The sequence below is a fragment of the Bos indicus genome, chromosome 21 (assembly GCF_029378745.1).
Source record: "Bos indicus isolate NIAB-ARS_2022 breed Sahiwal x Tharparkar chromosome 21, NIAB-ARS_B.indTharparkar_mat_pri_1.0, whole genome shotgun sequence".
NCBI lineage: Eukaryota > Metazoa > Chordata > Mammalia > Artiodactyla > Bovidae > Bos > Bos indicus.
The window spans coordinates 39022425-39034408 of NC_091780.1; positions in this window are offsets into that span (position 1 = coordinate 39022425).

Genomic DNA, 11984 nt, shown 5'->3' on the forward strand with positions numbered 1-11984 from the left:
CTGTTCCCCCTAAAATCTGGGTTTTAGGAATATTCTTCCAGATATGTCTGTCACAGGGTCCAAAATGCCCAACATCCTTCTCTAGCAGATGCAGTCCTACCTGCATATCTCTACTCAGTGAAACAGTGAACTTAATTAAGTTAATTAAGTTGAACTTAATGCATGAGTAACCCAGGAATGTGTCAGCAGGGCTCCACCTATGCACTCTTATGAGTTTTTTGAAATAAAATGCCAATGAGCTGAACTATTTAGACAGTCTCTTTCTTGATTTCCATTGAAGAATAAAAAATAAGTGGACAATTCCACTTACTAGATAGAGAATGAAGAATGAATCAAAAAGTAGATTTATTTTGTGAAAAAGTGCAGGAAGGTTAAGAAACAGCAAGAGAGAGAAGGAGAGATAAATTCCTGGAGCTACCTTGAATCTTGATCTCTTTCTTATTCTGATCTATACAAGTAATAAGTCATTATAATAAACTCTCCTTTTTAGCATAGCAAGACCTGTGTGATTCTGTCTCATGATAGAAACAGTTTCACACAGAGAATCTATTAGTGGTGCCTATAAATCAATAAATTGAATATAATGACATTTTACCTGGTATAGTCCTGCTACTCTCTACTCCAATTCCTTTTGCATAGACAGTTCTAAGGAAATCCTTAGGGCAGTGGTTCTCAACATATGGCTTCTGGAACAGCCATATCAGCATCACCTGGAAACATATTAGAAGTACAATTTTTTCCGGTTTTATTGAGAAATAATGAAATTATATCACTGTATAAGTCTAAGGTATACAGCATGATGGTCTGACTTAAATATATTATGAAATGAGTACCACAATAGGTTCATATAACATCCATCTTCTCATGTAGATACAATAAAAAAGAAAAGAATAAAGTAAAATATTTTTGTCCTTTAGATAAGAACTTTTAGGACTTACTCTTTTTTATTTTTATTTATTTATTTGGCTGCACTGGGTCTTAGTTGTAGCATGTGGGATCTAGTTCCCTGACCAAGGATCGAACTGGGGCCCCTTGCATTGGGAATGCAGAGTCTTAGCCACTGAATCACCAAGGAAGTCCTATAGGATTTACTTTTTTAACAAGTTTCCTATATATTATACAGCAGTATTAACTATATTCATCATGTTGTATATTACACCCTAGTACTTCTTTATCTTACAACTGAAATTTGTATCTTTTGATCATCTTCCTTCAACCCACCCATCCCCTACCACCAGCCTCTGATAACCATACATCAGATCTCTTTTTCTATAAATTGTGTGTTTTGTTCTGTTTGATTACACATATAAGTAAGATCATACATTATTGACTTTGTCTGACTTATTTCACTTCACATAATGCTTTCAAAGTCCATCCATGTTGTCACAAATGGTAGGATTTCCTCATTTCTTATGGCTGAATAATATTCTATTACTATACATATATTCTATTATATATATTCTCTCTATATATATACCACAACTAGAAAATTCTTAAGGTCAGCTTCAAACTTACTGAGTCAACTGAATCATGAATTCTGTGAATGGGGTCCACAAGTCTGACTTTTAGAAGGCTTCGCTAAGTATCCTGATACAAACTAAAACTTGAGGCAATACTACTACAGCATTTAAAATCATCAGACTAGATCTCTGAGTTCTATGTTTTACAGTAGAATATGGGCTGAATTATATAATGTTAAATGTTTCAAGAACTGGTTCAGTAAGTTGAAAATTTACTCAATAATACCTAGTGTAAGTCAGTGGATTATGGCCAGGGAATCTTAAAAATGAGTGAGCTGATAATCATAGTCAGATGGAAGGGAAATATACATCAAAAAATAGCAACAATACAATGATATAATTGAAAATAGAGGTATGTGCAAAGTTTTAGTACACACAGAAGAAGTCATTATACATGTCAGAGAGATGGAATCTGAGTGGGGAAAAAGCAATTTCTATGCACATAGGAAATTTTTATATAAAATTTGGCAGCTAATAATATTTTTCCAGTAAATGATGGGATACTCTAGAGAACAATTTCTCTGTATCCTGGCACATGATTGCAGAACTAATGTGGTATGCTCTTCCATTTTGAGCCAAGCACTTTGTGTTTCAAATCAGAAGGGTTTAAAATGTTGAGATCAAAAAGGAGAGGATAGCAATACCTTTCTTATAGGACCGGAATATAATTACAGTCTCCACTGTATATGAAAAGTCATTCTGTGGGGATTGCCTTCAAAATATATCTAAGAATCTACATTTTATGTCTTACTGCTTAATTGCTATCACTCTTATCCTACTCACCATTACCTCTCACTTCAAATTTATCTTCCTGCCTCCAGACTTGACCTCCTTTAGTATATTCTCAACACAAGTAAAGTGTACCAAAATGTAAATCAGATTTTGCTCTTCCTCTCTCAATATCCCCCAACAACTCTCCATCTGAGTCAAAGCCAGCATCTTTACAATGGCCCACATGAATAGACTTCTGCTGTCTCTTCTGTTAATTTTGTGAGCAATTTTTAATGACTCATTCTGTTCATAATAGACTCTTTGTTCCTAAACATGTCAGTCATACTTCTATCACAAAGACAGTCCTGTTCCTTCTACCTGGATTGCTCTTCCACAGATATCTCTAGAGCTCAGTCTTTAGAACTTTGCTTTAAAGATACTTTCTCAGAATTTCTCAGATAATCTTATTGAAAACATCCACTCAACCTCAAAAATTACTGTATCCTTTCTATATTTTATTTTTGCCTTACCTGTCAATATTTAGGAAGATCCACTGGAGAAGGGATAGTTTACCCACTCCAGTATTCTTGGGCTTCCCTTGTGGCTCAGCTGATAAAAGAATCCACCTGCAATGCGGGAGACCTGAGTTCGATCCCTGGGTTGGGAAGATCCCCTGGAGAAGGGAGGCTACCCTCTCCAGTATTCTGGCCTGGAGAATCCCATGGAGTGTATAGTCCATGGGGTTGCAAAGAGTTGGACACAACTGAGCGAATTTCACTTCACTTATCAATGACTAACATACTTTATCTGTTGCTTATTTACCTTGATTCTGTCTGCTGCTGCTGCTGCTAAGTCGCTTCAGTCATGTCTGACTCTGTGCGACCCCATAGACGGCAGCCCACCAGGCTCCCCCGTCCCTGGGATTCTCCAGGCAAGAACACTGGAGTGGGTTGCCATTTCCTTCTCCAAAGTATGAAAGTGAAAAGTGAAAGTGAAGTCGCTCAGTCGTGCCCGACTCTTAGAGACCCCATGGACTGCAGCCCACCAGGCTTCTCCGTTCATGAGATTTTCCAGGCAAGAGTACTGGAGTGGGGTGCCTTTGCCTTCTCCGGAGTCTGTCTGAGTTCCCACATAATGTATACTCAATGAGGGCAAAAATATTTGACTCTTCTTTCCACTGTTGTATCTTAGAATAGTGCCTGGCTATTGAAGACGAAAAATATTTGTATAAGAATGGTTAGTATTAAAGACTGCTCTATAAATCTGTCTCCCACTAAGTTCCTTGATACTTTTCCAGCATAACACACACACAAATGTTTAAAAACATATACTTCATCCCTCCTTAGAGATTCGTGGCTTACATTAATACATCTGTAGTAATGAGGAAAAGGTTTTATGAACAAAACTTGCTTTACTTTTATTAACCATTTTTTCCGAAACTCATTTGAAAATGGACAATCTCTTTTTAATTTTACTGTTCAATGGTTTTTTATAAATTTTCTGAGTCATGCAACCATCACAAGTCAGTTTTAGAACATAGTCACCACCCCAATAAGATCTTTCTTGCCATTACTGTTAATCCCCACTAGGCCCCCACTATCACCACCCCATTCAAACATCAGCCTAGTTTCCATTTCTACAAATTTGCCTTTCCTCAACATTTCTTTTCTTTTTTTTTTTTTTTCATCTCTTGCATCCAATTTTGGGTCCTTTAACCAACATTTTTTTAATATCCCCACCCCAGTCTCTGGTGTGGGGAGTCTCTCATTTTACTCTTTGTTTTGACAAGTTGACTTTTTCAGATTCCATATATAGAGTACTATCAAACACTATTTGCTTTCTCTGACTTATCTCACTTAGTGTAATGCTGTAATGATGATATGGTTTCTCTTTTTATTATGTGGTAAGTTACATTGATTGCTCTTCAAATGTTAAATCAACTTTGTTCAACCAGTTAACTTTTTAAATATAAAAATCAGAAATGATATCACTCTTTACAATACTGACATTGATTTTTATGCTTTATCTCAATTATTTCACTGATCAGGTCTTTCAAGAATTTCTCAAATTTATAAACTTTATAATTTATTTTATTCTTTGGTTCATGATGGGATTTAATTTTCTGTTCATTTTATAACTTCTAGGAATTTATAGATTACTGACTTACAGGTTATCTTCCTTTCTAATATTTGAATTTAAAGTTATGGATTTTTATCTAAGAACTTTTTACCTGCATGTAAGTTTTCTACATGATATTTTAATTAATGGTTTTCTTCAAAATATATGCTACATTTTATTTTTCATTTATTCTTTGCAGGACCAATTGCTTAGGTAGAAACTTGCTAAGTAAATTACTAAGCATATAAGAAAAGATTCATTAAAATTTAGCTACTAATTTCAAACAGTCCCATCGTGATGAGAATATTTGTTCTCAAAGGTCAATTACTTGAAATGTTGAGACCAGTATTATTCACCTGTTTTGAAAGCTTCCAAGAATACTTGGAAAAATAAGTTTTCTAAAACTGAAATTTTGGGACTCACTTCATGGCCCAAGTTATGTTCAATTAAGAAAATATTTCAAGTATATTTGAATAACTATGTAAAAGTTGGACAAATAATTCCACATATAATTTTATTAATCATTTAGTTCCAATATTTTTGTTGTTAATGACTTTTGTGTTGTATGTTTCTGAGAGAGAGGAGTATTAATCATCCCATTATAATCAACATATTTTTCCTTAGATTTCCACATAGATTTAGATTTGTTACCAGGGGGCTTCCCTGGTAGCTCAGTTGGTAAAGAATCTGCCTGCAATGCAGGAGACCCAGGTTTGATCCCTGGTTGGGGAAGATCCCCTGGAGAAGGAAATGACAACCCACTCCAGTATTCTTGCCTGGAAAATCCCATGGACAGAGGAGTCTGGCGGGTTACAGTCCATGGGGTTACAAAGAGTCGGAGACAACCTGGCAACTAAACCACCACAAACACATATTCTTTATGAAAGAATACTTTTATCTTAAAGAATTTTTATTTCTCTTCATTTCTGGTAATGGTTTTTGCCTTATTATCTACTACTTTTTCAGCCTACTTTTCATTAGTACTTACATAGTATATTTTTTCATTACCTTTACTTTCAACCATTCTGTATTCTTATGTTTTAAAGGTGTCTTTAGGAAGCAGCATACAGTTTTGTTTTGTTTTTTTTAACATAGTTTGGTAATCTTCAAATTTTACTTAAAGCTTTTAATCAATCTGCAATCAAACAAGTGTGCATTTTAGTTTTTTACTTTCTATTTTCCTAACCGATGTTGGTTTCAGTATAAAAACACAAAATCTCACGACAGTTTAACTCAACAATCCCACTCAGCTTATATGCTGTTACATTATTTTTAATTTTCCATATGTTTTATGCAGTACTGAACATTATCATCTTTGTAGTCAATATGCCTTTAGATTTTCACATGTATTTACCCTTTCTATTGAATATCATTCTTTTCTGTATCAACAAATATCTTTTCATAAGAAACATTTTCCTTATCCCTGAAAGTAATACTTCTTAACATTTATATTAATGTAGTTTTATTGGTTACTAATTCTCTCAGATTTTAATGTTAAAAAACATATTTATTTTGCCTTGAAGCAATAATCTTTGACGGATATTTTTCTTGGACAAAGAATTGAGGTTTCCAGTCATTTTCATTTAGGACTTGAAGATATCATGCTATTGTCTTTTAGGTCATTTTGTTTTAGTTGCAAAAATTGGTCAGTACATTCCTGGGACTCTCTGAATCTATGACATGATGTTCTTTCATTAGTGTTGAGAGGTTGTCAGCTATTAACTTGCCTCTGCTTCACTTTCTTTCTCCTTTTCTTCTGGGACTCCAATGACATGTATGTTAGAGTCTTCCTGCAGGATCCTTTGCATCTTTTAATCTGCTTTCTATATTTATTTTCTATCCTTTATTCTCTCCATGTTTTATTCTGGAAAATTTCTTCTAATCTATGAGATGGTTGGATGGCATCACCAACTTGATGGACATGAGTTTGAGCAAGTTCCAGGAGTTGGTGATGGACAGAGAAGGCTGGCGTGCTGCAGTCCATGGGGTCACAAAGAATCAGACACAACTTAGAGACTGAACTGAACATTCAAGTTTATTAATTTTCCTTTACTACTTTACTATTAAACCCATTCATTGAGCTCTCTATTTCAATAGTAATATTTTTCAGTCTAAGATTTTCATTTTGTTCTTTTTATAGTTATCTGAAAACGATTGTTAAGTTTTATTTAACATAGTTATTTTTAAATCTGCTTTTCTAGGTACTTTGTGAGTCTATATGTATTACTTATTGTTTTTCTTGGTATACTCACACTCACATGAGTGTGAGTACACCTTCCTAAATTAGCTAATCTACAGAGTTTTGATTGAGTCATAGATATTGTATTTGAAAATTTGTAGAAGCAACGAAGGCTTGGTATGTTATCATCTTTGTCCAGGAAGGAATTACATTTGCCCTTACCAGGCAGATCAGACAATAGCAATATAGGATACCTTAATTTGATTAGAGATTAAGATGTTTTTAAGTATGCCTTTCCTTCCTGTAAGAGCAAGTAATTGATGATATGCCTTTTCTCCTAGGATTCTGCCTTTTAGAAGTGGGGATTGAAAGATTATTGGTTTAACTAAGCTATCCATAAGGCAATGGCAACCCACTCCAGTACTCTTTTCTGGAAAATCCCATGGATGGAGGAGCCTGGTAGGCTGCAGTCCATGGGGTCTCTAAGAGTCGGACATGACTGAGTGACTTCACTTTCACTTTTCACTTTCATGCATTGGAGAAGGAAATGGCAACCCACTCCAGTGTTCTTGCCTGGAGAATCCCAGGGACGAGGGAGCCTGATGGGCTTCCGTCTATGGGGTCTCACAGAGTCAGACACAACTGAAGCAATGCAGCAAGCTATCCACGGAGAAGGCAATGGCACCCCACTCCAGTACTCTTGCCTGGAAAATCCCATGGACGGAAGAGCCTGGAAGGCTGCAATCCATGGGGTTGCTAAGAGTCGGGCACGACAGAGCAACTTCACTTTGACTTTTCACTTTCATGCATTGGAGAAAGAAATGGCAACCCACTCCAGTGTTCTTGCCTGGAGAATCCCAGGGACGGGGGAGCCTGGTGGGCTGCCGTCTATGAGGTCACACAGAGTCGGACATGACTGAAGCGACTTAGCAGCAGCAGCAGCAAGCTATCCATTCTTGGTGTACCCTAGACTCCAATATTTTTGCCTCATCCCAGAGATTCACTGAGGCCCAAGTAGCTCTGCTTACTTCTCAGGGTCACATATTCAGTAATCTTGCAGACTTCTGCAAGGGAAAATCTACCCCAAAAGTCAAATTAACCACCTTGGGTTTTCTTTTTCCTTTGGAATTTATTGGCTTATGAGCACCCAAATGTCATTACATTATGATCTTTTTCTAGCTATCATTACTAAAACGATTGAATCACATATCCTAATCTTTAATTGGAAACTGTAAATACTTTTAAATGTAGATTAATTAATATTGCATTTTCCACACAATACTGTTTCCTATAGTATGGCTACCACTGATGATTCATTATTTCTTGTAAGTATTTCACTCCAGTTTCTGTGATTTTTTTTCTTTCACTCATGCTGTAAGTTTTGATCTGGCACTTTTGTACTTTAATAACATGAGATTTTTTTTTTCTTCTATTGAAATATAAGTCTGTGGAAGTCAAGCAGTTTCCATTCAAAATTTGCACGAAGTTTTATGAACTGATGTGTGACACACTAATGACTGACTTAAGCCATGCATAAATTAGACAGCAACTTCGAGGGGCTCTGAAATTTCTTTCATTTACTCCAAGGGATTTGATACTTTCACCTACCTTTAATTGGCATAGTATACGTAATTGTACTTACTCTATTCTGCTGCTGCTGCTGCTGCTGCTAAGTCGCTTCAGTCCTGTCCGACTCTGTGCGACCCCATAGACGGAAGCCCACCAGGCTCCCCTGTCCCTAGGATCCTCCAGGCAAGAACACTGGAGTGGGTTGCCATTTCCTTCTCCAATGCATGAAAGTGAAAAGTCAAAGTGAAGTCGATCAGTCATGCCCGACTCTTATCAATCCCATGGACTGCAGTCTACCAGGCTCTCCGTCCATGGGATTTTCCAGGCAAGAGTACTGGAGTGGGTTGCCATTGCCTTCTCCGCACTCTATTCTAGTGATGAACACATGAACAGCTCTTAACAAATATGCACAGGAACTGATAGTTTATGGTGAACTATGTCGGATTCATGGTCTCCGAAGAAGATTTAACTTCAGGACAAGGGACCAGGCTTGAACTCAAGAGCTTTTATGTAGCAGATTTTTTTTTTAAGTATAAAAAGGGACAGAGAAAGTTTCTAACATAATATCAGAAGGGGGAGAGAGAGTGCCCCCACTCTCTAGTCTTAGCAAGATCTTACACACTTTTACAAGACCCACTCCCATAACATATATCATAAATTAACAAGATTAAAACTAACAATAGAAAGGTTCTATGAAGACCTACAAGACCTTTTAGAACTAACACCCCAAAATGATGTCCTTTTCATTATAGGGGACTGGAATGCAAAAGTAGGAAGTCAAGAAACACCTGGAGTAACAGGCAAATTTGGCCTTGGAGTACAGAATGAAGCAGGGCAAAGACTAATAGAGTTTTGCCAAGAGAACGCACTGGTCATAGCAAACACCCTCTTCCAACAACAAAAGAGAAGACTCTACACATGGACATCACCAGATGGTCAACACCAAACTCAGATGGATTATATTCTTTGTAGCAAAAGATGGAGAAGCTCTATATAGTCAGCAAAAACAAGACCAGGAGCTGACTGTGGCTCAGATCATGAACTCCTTATTGCCAAATTCAGACTTACATTGAAGAAAGAAGGGAAAACCACTAGACGATTCAGGTATGACCTGAATCAAATCCCTTATGATTATACAGTGGAAGTGAGAAATAGATTTAAGGGACTAGATCTGATAGACAGAGTGCTGGATAAACTATGGATGGAGGTTCCTGACACTGTACAAGAGAAAGGGATCAAGACCATCCCATGGAAAAGAAATGTAAAAAAAAACCAAAAAACCAAGGTCTGAGGAGGCCTTACAAATAGCTGTGAAAAGAAGAGAAGCGAAAAGCAAAAGAGAAAAGGAAAGATATAAGCATCTGAATGTAGAGTTCCAAAGAACAGCAAGGAGAGATACGAAAGCCTCCCTCAGAGATCAATGCAAAGAAATAGAGGAAAACAACAGAATGGGAAAGACTAGAGATCTCTTCAAGAAAATTAGAGATGCCAAGGGAACATTTCATGCAAAGATGAGCTCAATAAAGGACAGAAATGGACCTAACAGAAGCAGAAGATATTAAGAAGAGGTGGCAAGAATACACAGAAGAACTGTACAAAAAGAGCTTCACGACCAAGATAATCATGACGGTGTGATCACTCACCTAGAGCCAGACATCCTGGAATGTGAAGTCAAGTGGGCCTTAGAAAGCATCACTACGAACAAAGCTAGTGGAGGTGATGGAGTTCCAGTTGAGCTATTTCAAATCCTGAAAGGTGATGCTGTGAAAGTGCTGCACTCAATATGCCAGCAAAATTGGAAAACTCAGCAGTGGCCACAGGGCTGGAAAAGGTCAGTTTTCATTCCAATCCCAAAGAAAGAAAATGCCAAAGAATGCTCAACCTACAGCACAATTGCACTCATCTCACATCCTAGTAAAGTAATGCTCAAAATTCTCCAAGCCAGGCTTCAGCAGTACATGAACCATGAACTTCCCGATGTTCAAGCTGGTTTTAGAAAAGGCAGAAGAACCAGAGATCAAATTGCCAACATCTGCTGGATCATAGAAAGAGCAAGAGAGTTCCAGAAAAACATCTATTTCTGCTTTATTGACTATGCCAAAGCCTTTGACTGTGTGGATCACAATAAACTGTGGAAAATTCTGAAAGAGATGGGAATACCAGACCACCTGACCTGCCTCTTGAGAAACCTGTATGCAGGTCAGGAAGCAACAGTCAGAACTGGACATGGAACAACAGACTGGTTCCAAATAGAAAAAGGAGTACATCAAGGCTGTATACTGTCACCCTGCCTATTTAACTTCTATGCAGAGTACATCATGAGAAACACTGGGCTGGAAGAAGCACAAGCTGGAATCAAGATTGCCGGGAGAAATATCAATAACCTCATATATGCAGATGACACCACCCTTATGGCAGAAAGTGAAGAGGAACTAAAAAGCCTCTTGATGAAAGTGAAAGAGGAGAGTGAAAAAGTGGGCTTAAAGCTCAACATTCAGAAAACTAAGATCATGGCATCTGGTCCCATCACTTCATGGGAAATAGACGGGGAAACAGTGGAAACAGTGGCTGACTTTATTATTTGGGGCTCCAAAATCACTGCAGATGGTGATTGCAGCCATGAAATTAAAAGACACTTACTCCTTGGAAGAAACTTATGACCAACCTAGATAGCATATTCAAAATCAGAGATATTACCTTGCCAATATAGGTCCGTCTAGTCAAGGCTATGGTTTTTCCAGTGGTCATGTATGGATATGAGAGTTGGACTGTGAAGAAAGCTGAGTGCCGAAGAATTGATGCTTTTGAACTGTGGTGTTGGAGAAGACTCTTGAGAGTCTCTTTGTCCTTTTCTCTTGAGAACTCCAGACCCCTATCTCCTCCTCAGGGACTCTGGATCACTTTCTCCTCCTTGGGGACCCTGGAGTTCTTATCAACCTACCTAGGGATTGACTCTCTCAGAACCAAAGCTGTTAAATCATGATTGCTGTTTGAACGATACTGATTAAAAATAATTCTTATGTTAGATAAGTGAAACTGTGAAAAAAAAAAAACTGAAATACAGTATTTTTAATGGCATAGTCTGTGGAAATCAGAAGACTCTTGAGAGTCCCTTGGACTGCAAGGAGATCCAACCAGTCCATCCTAAAGGAGATCAGTCCTAGGTGTTCATTGGAAGGACTGAGGCTGAAGCTGAAACTCCAATATTTTGGCCACCTTGTGTGAAGAGTTGACTCATTGGAAAAGACCCTGATGCTGGAAGGGATTGGGGGCAGGAGGAGAAGGGGTCGACAGAGGATGAGATGGCTGGATGGCATCACTGACTTGATGGACATGAGTTTGAGTGAACTCATGTCAGTTTGAGTGAACCAGTCTATCATTTATTTAACCATTTAATCATTGAACACATTTTTATAGAATGCTTGGTCTGAATTAGGGAGAAGCATAGCCAGTGGGAACAAAGGAACAGTAACTCTCTTGAAGCACAGTTTTTGAATATTCACAGCTTTAAATATTGAAAATATTTTAAAATATTTTGAATATTTTTTAAAAGTAATAAATAAAATGGCACAAACCAACACAATATTGTAAGCAATTATATTCCAATTAAAAATAAATAAATTTATTTAAAATTTTTTAAAGTTAATAAACTGGCATTACTGTTATTAGAATTACAATGCACAGCTCTGTTCAACATTTTATTGAAATAGTTACTGTGGTAAGAAACATATTTAGACAAAACATTTAGAAAAATAATGTTGATAGGAAGTAGTTAGCTTTCAATTAAGCTGGCAGTCATGTTTCATAGTGATTTTGAATATCAGGAAATCACATTAAATAAGATAGTGGGAGGAGTAAATTGGAAACTTGTTAGGTAGTTAATCTCA